We start from the raw sequence: 14,749 nt of genomic DNA on the forward strand, positions 1-14,749 counted from the left end.
TAAATATAACAAGAGTAAAATATAAAATTAAAAACATTATAATCCCTCCCCTCCTTAAGAAAGTATTAAAAAATATGACAGATTAAAAACACAATATCAAAACATAAAACATAATTAAACTTATACACAAGGTTGACTTACAGTCAAGTATATAGTTTAGGTTAAACATAGCAAATGAGAAAAGGTTAAGATAGCACCAAGTGGCAACCCTAAACATCAAAGTATTCCTGAATTCATGCAAGGGTAGACTTTTGAAACATATGATTTATGATACAGATGTGAAGCCTGATTATGTTATCTGTGTATTTCAAACAACATGTCTTCAGATCAAACCCTGGTTAGCAGCCAAAGTCCACTGTAGTGGCACTAAGAATACAAAATCAACTTGCTTTGATGCCACTACAGTGCAGGCTATTGCAGACATGTCTGAGAAGACAATTGAGAGTAGAATAGTTACTAATATTGTTTCTGTCCCTACTCTCCAAAATCTAAGGCTACAGATTATCCCCACACAGTGAATGATCTAAAGCAGAGGCAGACAGCTGCAGAGGAGCTGGAGCCCGTTTTTGTCCAGTGAGCTGCATCAACATGTAACTTCTCCCCCACCCCCCCAAAAATGTACATAAATTTTGAGCAATTTTTCACACAGCTCCACCCAAATGGTTCAAAATTGCTGCAAAGTAGAACAGTTTCCCTTTTACATACTTTGAAATAAAAAAATACTTTTGAAATTAAAAAAAAACAATGCATGAAAATCAGCTGAAATGAAAACAGTAAGTGAGTTATATAATTCAGCCATTTTAGAGGTAGGTGGGGGAAAAAACCTCCTCAATTTGATTAAAAAAAGAAAGAAGTCTTGGGGATTTGAGTAGATCCAGGGGCTGCAATTTGCCCACTCCTGATGTAGAGCATGATGGCTTTTGCCTTAAATAGATGCTAACATTGACTAACTATGAAAAGTATTGCTGCATACTAAAGGTCACACAGCAACTTGAAAATTATTTGCTATGTCCATCTATAAAGAGTGGCTTCTATTAAAATGACAGTGCCGTCAAAGGAAATATGATAGGGATATAATAAGAGTTGGTTCACTGATCTAGTTGCATACAAACAGTCCAGCTGCAGAAGCTGCAATGGCACTGAACAGCTGTTTGTGAAAGAATGGGAGCAGGGGGAAGTAAATCTAACATTCCTGTATTTCCTCTTTAGTCACTTTTCCAAAACCAACAGCTTGATATTAAATTAGTATTAACTGAGTGATCAAAGGAGAAAAATATATAACTCTATGCAACTTTTTCTAGCAATGACATCATTTTGTCTTTGGATATATCTGGTTTATTTTTCACAATACTCTGCTATTAACCCCCACACCAAAAAAACCAACAACAAAGTCAAAATAAAACATCCTCTCCCCATTTCCACTGTGAGTAGTCCTGACAGCAAAGGGCCTAATCCATGGTTCTAGGGTGAAATGTCTGGATGATATCTGGCCACCGTAGAACTGTTCTTGCTGTATACCCCACTTAAAACTGTGTAGCCCCCCCCCCCAAACCCCCCCCCCCACTATTTGCTCTGGATCAGAGGCCACCTTGTTCAGTACTTCATTCCAATGTCAGAGGAAGTGACACACACCAACACTAGCACTTTGGCATAGCACAGAAGGAACATATGCAAACAACTGCCCACCATCACAACAGATTGCCCAGTTAATGGGGGCACATTCTGGGGCCAGAATACTCTGAGCTGCTCACGGAGCATTCTTGCCCATCTGAACCCAGCCCTTGTCCAAGGTGTTGTGTTGCTGTCCAGTATACTTCTTTTCTGTTTAAATGTGTACTATATCGTTCCCTGAAACTGATGCTGCAAATATGCAGGCCAACACTGGTAAAAAGTGTGATAAATTTAAAGACCAGTGGAACCCTATAAAAATTTGACAGACCTTGACTAAAATTCTGCTGTGTAGCTCTATTCCAGTCTCATTATCTCCCTCCCCTATTCACCAAATGCATTAAAATCAGCTTAGTTTCACCTTTCTCAGTTCTGTTTTTCCTGGACTATTTCCTGCATAGATATCTTTTCAAACTACAATTTAATGAGCACATCGTTTTCATATTTCTGGCATTCTTTTTCTTAAAAAATTTCCAAACACTAGCCCATCACTTTTTTGGCTTGAGTCCCAGTGCTCTTCTAGCATATCTGTAGGAATAAATAAGCCAGGGCCTTTTTTCCTTTCAAGGAAAGCAAGGCTCTTTACAGTAAGAAAAGCAGCTCAGTCCTGAATCTTCCATAGTCCATGGAATGAGGTCAGATTTGGGTAATTCAAGAAATGAGTAAAAAGAAAGAAAGAAATGCATAGATATAGGATGAGGGACACCTGGCTTAAAGAGACTAGCTGCTTTATCACACTAGTGGGCAAATGGGATTTAAACGAGAGTTAAACTGGAGGAAACCAGGAAATGTCATGTGACAAACTTAAGGCATTTCTTGGTTTTCTATAGTTTAACTCTCATTTAAATCCTGTTTGCCTGCTAGTGTGATAAAGCAGGAGTCTAGGAGTCCAAGTAGATAGACCACAAGATGAACATGAGTCAACAGTGTGATGCAGCAGCTAAAAAAGTCGATGCGATCCTAGGCTGCATCAACAGACATACAGTGTCCATATTAAGGGAAAAAAACAGGGCCACTCTATTCTGCCTTGGTCAGACCTCTCCTGGAATACTGGGTCCAGTTCTGGGCAACACAATTCAAAATGGATATCAAGAAGCTGGAGCATGTCCTGAGGAGGGTGATCAAAATGATGAATAATCTGGAAACATGCCCTATAAGGAGAAACTTAGGGAGCTAGATATGTATAGCCTGGAGAAGAGAAGGCTAAGAGGTGATATGATAGCCTTGTTTAAATATTTGAAGGGATGTCATATTGAGAATGGAACAAGTTTGTTTTCTGCTGCTCCAGAGACTAGGACCCGGAACAATGGATGCAAGCTACAGGAAAAGAGATTCCACCTCAACATTAGGAGGAATTTCCTGACAGTAAGAGCTGTTTGACAGTGGAACACACTCCCTCAGAGTGTCTCCTTCTTTGGAGGTCTTTAAACAGAGGCTAGAGTGCTGTGTTGGGGGTGCTTTGATTGTGAGTTCCTGCATGGTCCTTGCAGTCTCTTTCATAATTCTATTATCAAGAAGTGCTTCCAAATGCTTGAATCAAAGTTCTTTTGTTGTTAATTTGAATCCCTTCATTTATGTCCTAGGGTGCATCTTCACTGTAGAAATAGTGTACCTTATCACCACTTTAACTGCTGTAGCTCCATTCCATGGAATCCTGGGATTTGTAGTTTTAAAAGGTATTTAGCTTTCTCTGATAAAGAATGCTGGTGCCTCACAAAACTACAAATCCCAGGATTCTGTAGCATGGAGCTATAGAAGTTTAAGTGGTGTCAAACTTCATTATTTCTACCATTTAGATGCACCCCCAAGTCTTTGGAACAATAGAAAACAAGCTCACATGTACTCTTCATTTAACAGACCAATTACTACTTCTTCCAGAACTGTGAAAAAAGAAGTCATTTTATAGAGAAGTCAAGACCTTACTTAAGTGTCTTTAATGCTGTTCATTAGTGTTCTTTCTGGGAAGATGTGCAACAAAAGGAAGAAATCAAAGTTGTCTGTCCCTTTCTATAGTAAGCCTGAAAGGAAGAAGTGAGGAAAGTATTAATTCTACAGTCCAAAGGACTCAGATGAATTGGTTCTGGCTTGGGAGTTACTGTCAGATCACTTGGTTTTTCCAGTCCCAAAGAATAGGTTGGGTGTGTACAGGTACCTAACGAGACCACTCATCCCTGTTGCTGGGAAAAGAGCTGTAGTCCATCTGTTGCAGTTCCCCAAGGTAAGGTTGTAAAGAGCTGTAACCCTTCCCCTTGAGAGAAATGACCAGTGGAGTCTTGTGGCCACGTGGAACCTCTTTTAAGCTAGCAGTAGTTTTCCTCTTTCTTTTTTGGTCTCTTTCTTCTTGTTGGGGGGCAGTAGGCTGGGAAAGGAAGTTTTTCCCCCCTCCTAAGGCAAGCTAAGGGGCTAGCTGGCTGGACTGCTTGCTTTGTTACCTGGTGGCTTGTGGGGAGAAGAGGGGGTGGTAATTCAAGATTTCTCTTGGCTCTGTCCTATCAATCTACATTCTTTTCATGACAAAGCAAAAGCAACCTGTTCTGCTTCTAGTCAGCTCAGACAAACTGTTATTTACTTATTTTTCTAGCTCACATGTGTTTTAGTTAGTTAGGCTGTTTCAGTATATGTACCTCAGGAATGACAAAGTGCTGTCCATCATGTCTACAGAAGAAGTTGACAATGCTCAGTCTCTGTCAGATACCATAGGTGGCCTGGGATCACTAGTGCCGCCTCTAGGCTTATGGGCCCAGGTGACAGTTACACTCAACACACTTCAGATACAGCTAAATGAGAAGGACAGAGAATATGACAACTCCAGTCTCAGACTGCACATGGGAGGGATAGAGGACAACTCTACATCCCTCAGCTTCATTGGTACCCCACCTACAAGGACGGTGATGACTTTGAAGATTTCACTGAAAGTTTTCAAAGAGCTTATATGTATTGTGGAGTCCCTAGACAACAACAACTTGGCCTTACTCCAGAGGCAGCAAGAAAATGTGTCAGGGCAACAACTACAAGCATGGCACCTCTTACAGAGCACTAGCTTATGCTGTTCGACATAGGAGGGAGATTTGGTTTCAAGGGGCTAAGGTAATGTCACTAGAGTATTCCTGCTTCTGCACTGACCTGAAACAGGTTTTGGCACATGCCCTTTGGATCTTGTCTGTTATGTTCTGGACAAGGAGCCAAAAACTCTGGACGAGGCTTCAGCAGCTGCAGATCATTACCTGGAGATCTATAGCAAGCAGCCTGCACAGCCAAATGCAGTATGTTCCCTCAAGTCATGGCCAGAACATCATTTTACACACAATTTTCATGGCCAGGTGCAGAAAGACAACAATCTTAAGCCAGCACAACTGCCTCGACCTGATCAACAGCGATCTTCTAATCACCAGGATCAAACAAAGAACAAGGTTAATATGAAATGCTTTTTATGTGGAGAATCCAGCCATCTTAAAGCTCAAAGTAAACAGAGACCAAAGTTGATCCAGCTGGTGGTCATGTCAAATTCTGATGTGACTAGGACTGGCCTAACTCACCATAAGTCAGAAACAAATTGAAGGCACACAACAACAAGATAGAACAGGGGAAAAAATAAGAAGTGAATATTTCAAATGTTTAAGTAGAAGTAGAGTTTGTGTGTGATATACATACACATTTTGTTAAATGCTAGAAGATTGAAGACTTTAAAAAATTGAAGAGCAGAGCTGTAGTCCTTTATACACATCTACCTAGGAGTATGTGCCACTGAATTAATCAGGAATTACTTCTGAGTGGACATATATAATACTGTGCTGTAAAGGACTGAACTGGAAAGGAAAAACCCCCCAACTTTTGGAACCAGAATATTCAAAGGATCAAAATGAACACATGCACAAACATCCACAACCAACAGTTAGCTAATAAATAATTGTCCCTAGATATTCTGGTGCTAATTAAAACTGGACCTACCCCCCCCCCTTTCATCAAGAGCCAAACACATTTTCTAGAATCACAGAGAGAGGTCCAGATGGTGATTTATAAACTGTGGAAATATGATCTCATTTTAAAATCACAATCATGTCCTAGGTGAGCAGAATAAGATGGCACATGCTATAATCGGAAGCCTCTACACTGAGTCCAATGACACACAGTTTCAATGTCCATATTAATATGTAACAAGCCTGACATAAAAAGTAATTATCTTGATCTACTTGGCAGACATTTTCATCAGCTTGCTGGAAACATTAGTTTTAACGTTTGCTTTTCATCCAGCTTCTTAGCCAAACAGAAGAAATTATGTCCCTGATGAAGTTATCCAGGCCTGCCAAATTCCAGTACAAGACTGGGGATGAAGAAAAAAATATCATCAAGAAACAGAAACATGATTAAGCAGGACTTGGGATTTTTTTAAAAAATATATTTCTTTTCCCTATCTTTTCCTCCACCCCCATTATTTCCCTTCTGAATCTATGCAGTCTTTCAAATCCACCTCTTTGTACTTATGCTGACATGAGAGAAGCAGCACACAGCTGCAAACTTGGAGCTTGCTCTTTACACTCAGCCAGATCATTCATCAGGAATAGGATTGCTTGCTGTGTCTGCAAAACATGGCCAGAGCAGGGAACTAATTGTCAATAATAGAAACACTCATGTTAAACAGAGCAAGCGGTTATCAAAATAAGCTGCCAGGAAGCTGGGAGCTTATCCAAATGATCAGCAAATATTTTCTACTACCACATTTTAACCTGTATGTGACGGTCATACAGATTTTCAGTCCAAGGCAATGGTGAGATATCCAGGTGAGTATTTATTAAGTCTTTAGTTACAACACCATATGTATACCTGGTCAGTCTGTTTGCCAAGTAGGATGCACCACTTCCCTACTTCTTCATATTTCTCTTCAGATGCAGATGTATAGTAAATTTCTCCATACCACTTGGCTGGATGATTATATACACAGAGTGATGAGGTACCACATGATAAGGGACATCTGTGTTCAGTCCACCTACTGGTATTTAATTCAGAGCCATCTGTTTCACCACCTGCTGCCTCCATAGTTTTCTTGGCCATTGCTGCTGCTTTCTTGATGCTTGCTTGCACTGGTATGTACCACTACATTCATGTACAGTGGGTATTTTAACAATGAGAGCTGAAACTGAAATGTACTCATATATAGAATTTAATGTATAGAATTTAATTAGCTCCCTGCCAATCCAAGTGGTACAGGAAGATCTCAGACATGTGTTAAAACATATTAAAACCAATTTAACGAAACAATTAAAAATACTTTAAAAAACCCAAAGGCATAATACCATTTTAGCTATGCATTGAAAGCCAGTGTGGTGTAGTGGTTTGAATATTGGACTATGACTCTGGAGACTAGGATTCGATTCCTGGCTTCTCTCAGCCTCAGGGGAAGGCAATGGCAAAACTCCTCTGAATAAATCTTGCCAAGAAAATCTCATTATAGGTTCTTAGGGTCACCATAAGTCAGAAACAACTTGAAGGCAAACACACAACAAAAGGTCAGTAGAGATGGAGAAAGTCTTCCTTACTTTAGATTCCACAGATGGATTGGTACAGAGATACCACATATTTCTGTGTATTTCCAGTGGTATTAAGTATCTGCAGAAATTTCAAGGGGAGGTAAATAATTTTGACCAGAGTTGCAACATTCTGCAAAATGATGGTGCCTTGTTTTATTTGGCCAGCCTCTGTAGTAACATGGTGAAATATTATCGTATTGATAAATTAGCAGAAATTACTATGGATGCAAAAGTAGTGGGCAGAATAAATAATTGAAACTGCTTAGGGATTATTTTGTATTCTTGTATTATTATTTTTTGTCTTTTCTTTTGTGTGTCCATGTGTGTAAGATGTGGGGCTGCCTAATTTGTTCTATTTTATGGATATTTAAAGGATGTGCATATGTTGAGAGGCTCTCATTGAATGTGTTTCCATATTTTCTTCCTCGGACAAAGCAAGTGGTATTAATTGTATTATTTGGTATCCCTGAACTACATGTCTCTATGGGCCACACATGCAAGTATCTGAAAGAGGGGAAGGCATGGAAATAAATGTGATTCAGCAATTTCAAGGGAACATTTAATTTTTAACATATCAATATATGAAAGTAGATCTGACATGTCTAAAATGCATGCTAGGCTTTCTGTTTATTGCTAATAAATCCATTCTACATAGAGGAGGGCAGTTGCTTGAACTACAAAGAGTCCAGTTCAATAGGCATAGGTTATATGAGCAGCCAGTACACACAGTTTCTTTCAACTTCTCTTTAAATTTATACACACACTATAACATTACAGATGCTAGAATTAATTGAATTTCTGCCAGTTGGAACTTTCATGTAAATCACTAAAAGTGATAAAGGATGCCTCCCTTCATGTGAAGATCTCAGATAACAATTCCATACTTTGACATAGATACATAATCTGTTTCAGCTCTAAAAAAATTCCTCACTCAGCCATACTAGGATTTCCCTAATATGCACACACTGCAGTTCATAAGTCTACAATGCAGTGTTCCCCAATTAGTACATATTTTCTATAAGTAGCTCAAAAATATAGTTAGTACAAAAAGCTTCCATTAAATCATAATGTAAATAGTTTAAATTATTATGTAAAGATAATTGACAATTGAAAAACAAATTAAAGGTGTACATCTTTATCAATAGATAAACTAGTTTAATTAAATCACAAATATGTTAGATTGCAGTAAAATGTCTATAAGAGAAATACTTTTATTTTTACGGTATTTTTAAAAAGTATGTATTCCATTGATTTTACATTCTAATGTATTTTTTAAGTTAAAGAATTTTATTTTTGTTTTGGTTGGTTGTTTACATTTATTTTGTAGAAAAAATATTATGTTATTCAAGTTATCATATAAAAGTTATTATTTCTCATATGAAAAAGTTACTATGCCAGTAAATTATTTTTCATTAAGAAATACGCCACCATAGATAGAATCACTGTCCTCATTTTCTATCCAGGTCTTTATTTAACACTCACACCCTTTTGTCTTTGTCTTTGTCCTGTCATAACCACACAGCATCAAAACTTCCCACCATTTATTCCACAATTTCCTTTTGTACAAAGGGCTTGGTAAATCATACACACCTTGCCATATTACCATCATCATCACCATTTTCACCACCAGCATCTCAACATTTGTTCTACTTTTCAGTAAGGTTTTTCCCCCCCACCTTGCACTGCATCTGTATTGCGTTATGAGATGACAGGCACTGGGTGTGGCAGTATAGGTGACCACTAGCAGGTAGGAAGAGCAGGAGAGAGATTTCCTGGCAACACAATTTAGGTTTCTGTTACGTCCGTTGATGATGAGGACCCCCCAAGGATGTATTGGTAATGGGGACATCTTCAGATTTGCTCTGGTGTGTTGTAGGGCCTAGGAATTTGAAAGGAGACCCTTGGGCCACATTTTCTGTTTATGTTATATGATATGTAGGGTAGGGAGAAGTCCATAATAAGTTCTCTCTCTCTCTCTCAGTCTCGTTTATTTATTTGTGCTGAGTCTCTAGCCAAAATGGTGGCTAGTATTCAAAGCTTCAGTGTATGGCTTTCACTGTCATCCCAAGCACCGGGTGGGTGCCCGGTTTGGATAATCAGACTACATCGGGTGGTTTGATTGCACAGATCCTGATCTTATGCTTTGTGCCAACCCTACCAATTGTTTGCAAATAAAGTTGTGGCCTTACTTCCAACATGTTGTATTGTGGTTATTTGACAGCAACATCTGAGGCAACAGGCACATTTTAATGGCTTTCTTATACCCTGGTTATGGAATTCCCTCCAGCTGGAGACAATGTTGTTGAGAGATATTACAGGGAACATATAATTCCCTTGCTGCAAAAACTTCCCTGGCTATTGGTTCATTTGAGGCAAATTCAAAGTGATGGTTTTGAACTGAGTCCTGGACACAAACTTTTATTCAGTCTATCAGAAAGATTGTATGTCCCGACATGAGCCTGTCTGAGATTTAAGAACCGTGAGCAACAGCTTTCTCTTGATTCTTTCATGTTACAGGCATGTCTGCTGAGGACCTTCTTGATGGTTGCTTCCAGGATGTAAAACTCCCTTCCACAAGGTAGGCTGGTTCCTTTTTTCTCTCCTGCCAGCATTTTATTTAGAGTGACTTAATGGCAATTAAATGATTAATCTGTGAAAGGGTCTTTTAACTTTTTTATTGTTATGCTCTAAATGCTCTTAAACCATTTTACTGTTGTTTTTTTTAAAAAAAGATAAAGGATTCAATTGTTTTAAAACTGTTTTGCCTCAATCATTTTTTCAAGGCTATAACTTTGTTTATATTTTGAGTCCTATGTTGAGAGAAAGGTGGAATATAAAACACATGCTTTATCCAATCTATGGGAAAGTTGTGTTCATCATCTGGATGCATTCTAATGCAGTGTGTACTGTGTATGCCTTTTAAAATGGAATACATTAATAGTAAATAAATCATATTTACATGTGCAAGCCTGTCAGAAATTCCAGTGCTATTTCTACAGAGTCTGGTGCAAACCTTTGTGTAGGCAAACCATTGTGGAAGAAAATTCTCACTGACTTTAAGGGAAGGAAGAGTCTTCAGGACATGAAATAAGATCATTTTGGATGGTAACATTCTTTCAAATCTTTCAGAGGGAGGGTAATAGAAAAGCTGGTGTTATACATAATTGAATATAACAGAATATTTCACTATGCAAGTGAAATACTGTGTAATTTAAGAAACATCCCATATGAGATCATGCAGGAACTTGCAGCCCTGCTGTGGCTGTCAAATGCTACTGAAATATAGAGATCTCATTCAAACCATTTAAGAAAGAGGGCATAAGAGCAATGCTACCATATTGTGCTTGTTTATAACCAAATTCTGGCACTAATTGATTTTTCATGCTCCAGAACTGTAATTATGGAGTTCCACTCAGACATCAATTCACTATCAGGTTTACACAGCACACAGAGACACAAACAAGTACTCAGTGCAATTATAAAGGTGTTGACCTTTAAAAGCTGTTAATCTGCATGTGAATTATAATTAATCAATTCAAAAATTCAATCTAGTACCAACATAATTAGATACAATTGTACTGTACTACTGAGCATATTATGAAAGCCATACCCAGAGGAATACAGAGACCATGGCCTTCCTCACAATTCATGTGTCTCTAGGTCAACAAAATATCTATAGTGTAGACAATGCATGCTGCACAAAATGAGATTTGTGGGAATTCAAACAACAAGACATATTTATAAACTGCTGTAAGAATATCTGAAAACAACATTTCACAAATGCACCCCAGCACTCTTAACAGAATAAGCCTTATGGAAGATAATGAGGCATGCAAGCTAATACACATCAATATGGTTAAGTGAAGAACACATTGCTGGTTACTATATTCCACGTTTTGTAAGATTACACAATAAACAACAACAACAGAGAACTGCCACCTTGGTAATTAACCAGCACAGTTAATCGTCCTTGACCTAAGCCCTCTGAGAATACACTGATTAAACACACCTGCAGGATAATAATTAGAAACACCTAAAGACTAAGACAATTAATACAGGGATGATCTCCAGAGGAAGAGGAAGTTCTTTTAAATACATATTAATGGCCCTTTGCCTGAAAAGAAAATCTATATTTTGAAGTAGGTTGCCCTATTATGCAGGCTTCCTTAGGCTCTCTGTGGCTTGGATATACTATTGAGCCATCAGGTCTCTTTTGCTGAGCCCATTATGAAAGCTCTGTAGGGATCTCGAACTGTTTTTCTCCCAGAGATCCTAGCAAACCAGGCAGGTTTGAATTTGTAGTTTTAAAACAGAGTTTTAAAGGAAAGTGAATTTGAACTTCAAAGACCTTGGCTGATGTCCTCTTGAATCTTACTACATTAAAAAAAGAAAAGCAAAAACAACCCTAGTCCAGTCCCTTGCAACGTCTTTCTGTAAATCTGTAGGTAATGGAATCTTACCAAGGCTGCCCTGAACTTTCCTTTAATCCTAAAAGAGGAATGATTTTTGCTACTTTCCTGAAATAAGGATATTTCTTCACTATTTTCCTCATGTAAGTGGTTAAGACTGTGGATGTAAACTGTCTATAATCTAAAGTGATTGAACAAGGTAATCCAAATCAAGAATGTCTGCAATACAACAACAAGATATACCTAATGACTTTGTCAGAGAACTCTGGCAACACAATTTCCAGGTTATCCAAAGCTCTTCCATTGTCATGCCAAGAGGACAAAGAGAAGTGAGCTTTCCCCCTTCTTCACCCATTTTCTTATTTTTATTTGCATTCCTGTACCCCACATGGTGGATAGTGATAAGAGAAATATGTATACCAGTGTATGGCTGTAATAAATATCTTGCAGATCAGGGTGGTAAGTAAAAGTAAGCTTTAGTTCATTACGTTCCAAGGCTTTCCTCTTCTACCAGGGACCATTTGCTGATTTTCCCTCCCTCCTGCCAGATTGGGAGCTCTGTGGGTTGAAGGCCATGACTCTTTCCTCAGAGTCAATATGAGGTTGGAGAAAAAATCTCCTCTAGAAAGACAGAGTTCCTATACCAATGTCTTTCTTTTTCTTTTCTTTTCTTTTCTTCCACAGGAGGAGAGGTGAACTTTCAATGACCCTGAGATGCCATCCTAGAGAACTCAGGATTGCAGCATATGTTTTGCATTGTCTTTTATGAATAATTAACATTTTATATGTTTAGTTCAATCATTGCTTAATTCCTCCAGCATGCCTGTATGTAAAGCTCTTTGTAAAGAAGGAACCTATACTGGGACAATGTCAGTGTTTTTGTCTGGATGGTTGATACAATAAGAAAACGGAAGACATTGATTTATAAAACCAAAGTAATGCCTACTTCAGAGTTTCATTTTAGAACATTGTTAATGAGACAAACAAAATACCCAAGGGATTGCTGCATGTGGTAAAAGAAATAAATGTGTGTTGCAAATGTGTTCCAATAGTTTATTCCCTTCTAGTTTCACTGTAAAGATTAAAATATAAGGGATTTATTGATATGCTAATACATTTAAAATGATTTTAAGATATATTACAAACACATTCCTAGAAGCATTTTTTATTATTCAGTTATCACCACCTAGTTAATATGCAATTAATGCTCTGCTCTGTTCATTCCCTCTTCAAAGCTTTGTGTAAAAGCAGATGTTTTGAGGGTAAAGCAGCAATATATGAAGCAGCTAATATAATTCTCAAAAAAATGAATATGCTGCACTGAAATAGACATTACATTGTTTGCCATGCCATGTGACTCTTTTGAAAAATACTCTAAGAAAAAATATTAATATTCCAGAAATACACATTCATGAATTATATATTATCAGAAAGTCTCCTGGAATACATACAACTAAATCATTTAGTTTCCAAACAACTCTTGTTATTTTTCATTGTCTTTTAATGAATAAATAATTTCTTTCCATATTGCAATATATTCAGATCCCTTAGCATAATTTCCTTTTCAAAAATAAGCATGGCAGAACAGTATTAAGCTCATTTAGTCTTCCTCCTCCTCTTTACTCCTGGTGTGAGTTAAAATGGTCTTTGAAGGATGCAGGATGGTGGAACCAATGGGAAATGGTGTTTTGTTTCTTGGCTGAATCAATGGATTAAAAAGTTTTATTAATGCATGGTATTCCACTAAGTGCTTTGGCAAAACTGCATTTGAAAAATTGAAGCACATCCATTTCTGTTAGATATGTTTATCTGTGCTCCTAGGTTAATACTGTATAATACAGCAAAACCTGGGTAAATATCTTATTTGAAAGAGACCACTTTGGTTCCTGTTCAATCTCTGCATAACAAAGCAAGCCAGTATCAGCAAGATCATCTGTATAAAAGCAACAGTAACTTAATAAAACCTCTCGTAGGCCTGTTACAGACTGCCAAAATAAAGCTGCTTCGGGTCTCTTTGGAGGTATGCTGTTTAAATGATGCATGCATCCTAAGAATCTGGAAGCTGCACCAAAGCTGCACTCCAGTCCTTAGGAATGGAGTGTGGCTTTGGCGCGACCTCCGGACTCTTACGACCCATGCATCATTTAAATAGCATACCTCCAAAGAGACCCGAAGCAGCTTTATTTTGGCAGTCTGTAACAGGCCATAGAAAACTATAATGCACTGTAAAACACAGAAGCTACTCAGAAGAAAGAAAGACGGCCAGCATGGTGTAGTGGTTTGAGCATTGGACTACAACTCTGGAGATCAGGGTTTGATTTCCCCTCAATCATGGAAACCTGCTAGGCGACGCTTGGCAATTCAGATACTCTCAGCACCAGAAAATCCTGTGATATGTTTGGTTTCAGATTGCTGTAAGTCAGAAATAACTGACAAACAACAAACTCGATACAACACCTATCCTGCATTGCTTAATTGCATAACAGACCATTTCAATGCCAACCTATATCCCACTTCATTTGTGTTAAAGAGGAAAAGGAACAGAGCCATGCTATTGAGCATGAAAGTCTGAAGACAAAGCCTGAAATGTGAGCAGCTGTTCATGCTTAAGGGCACCTTTTGATAAGGCCACCCATATTCAGATATCTTCACTCAGTGAACAGCTGTTGGGACAGTCACACAATGTAGGAAAATAAGTCCTCAAGAGGTCTTATCAATCCACAGTAAAAACCTATAGATTTTTCTTCTGATAATGACACACCATAGCTTTTATCATTCCAGGTCTGATTACAAACTCTGAACTATCTGCAGGTCAATTATTGCTGCTCTTAAACTGAACCTCTAAATAGAAAGTAATTGAATCGCAGTAGTACAGGTGAAAAGATTTTTTTTACCCCACAACTGCTTTTTAAGCTTATTTTAAAAAATTATATTTAGTGTCTGTGGGGAGAAGAAACCTTTAAGATTTCCCCCCTTTGATCTGATGAAATGGATTGAAACATAGCCTCTAGGCAATTTTAGGTACATAAAGAAGCTATCATAATGTGGTTTGATTGGTGACGCCTAAAAGAAAGGATACATTAAGAAACTGTAGTGAATTTTCTAGTGAAAGGGAAAGGACAGTGTAAGCATTAAGATTATATTCAT

At 38.0% G+C, this 14,749-nt stretch overlaps 1 protein-coding gene and 1 long non-coding RNA gene across 16 annotated transcripts in view; one reads left to right on the forward strand and one right to left on the reverse strand.

The window, feature by feature from the left end:
• The window catches only part of ROBO2 (roundabout guidance receptor 2), a 1,416,559-nt gene that overhangs the window by 696,746 nt on the left and 705,064 nt on the right, over positions 1-14,749 (reverse strand). The window lies entirely within an intron of this gene.
• LOC121925154 overlaps positions 1-14,749 on the forward strand; it is a 67,514-nt gene that overhangs the window by 34,891 nt on the left and 17,874 nt on the right. For 2 of the 3 annotated variants that reach the window (XR_006102804.1, XR_006102803.1), the window contains exon 2: positions 9,711-9,771. This is a non-coding gene — a long non-coding RNA (uncharacterized LOC121925154). Of the gene's footprint in view, positions 1-9,710; positions 9,772-12,286; positions 13,606-14,749 lie in introns of those variants that run through there. The other variant, XR_006102802.1, reaches the window with a different exon arrangement.

Source organism: Sceloporus undulatus, chromosome 3 (assembly GCF_019175285.1).
Source record: "Sceloporus undulatus isolate JIND9_A2432 ecotype Alabama chromosome 3, SceUnd_v1.1, whole genome shotgun sequence".
In the NCBI taxonomy this organism is placed as follows: domain Eukaryota; kingdom Metazoa; phylum Chordata; class Lepidosauria; order Squamata; family Phrynosomatidae; genus Sceloporus; species Sceloporus undulatus.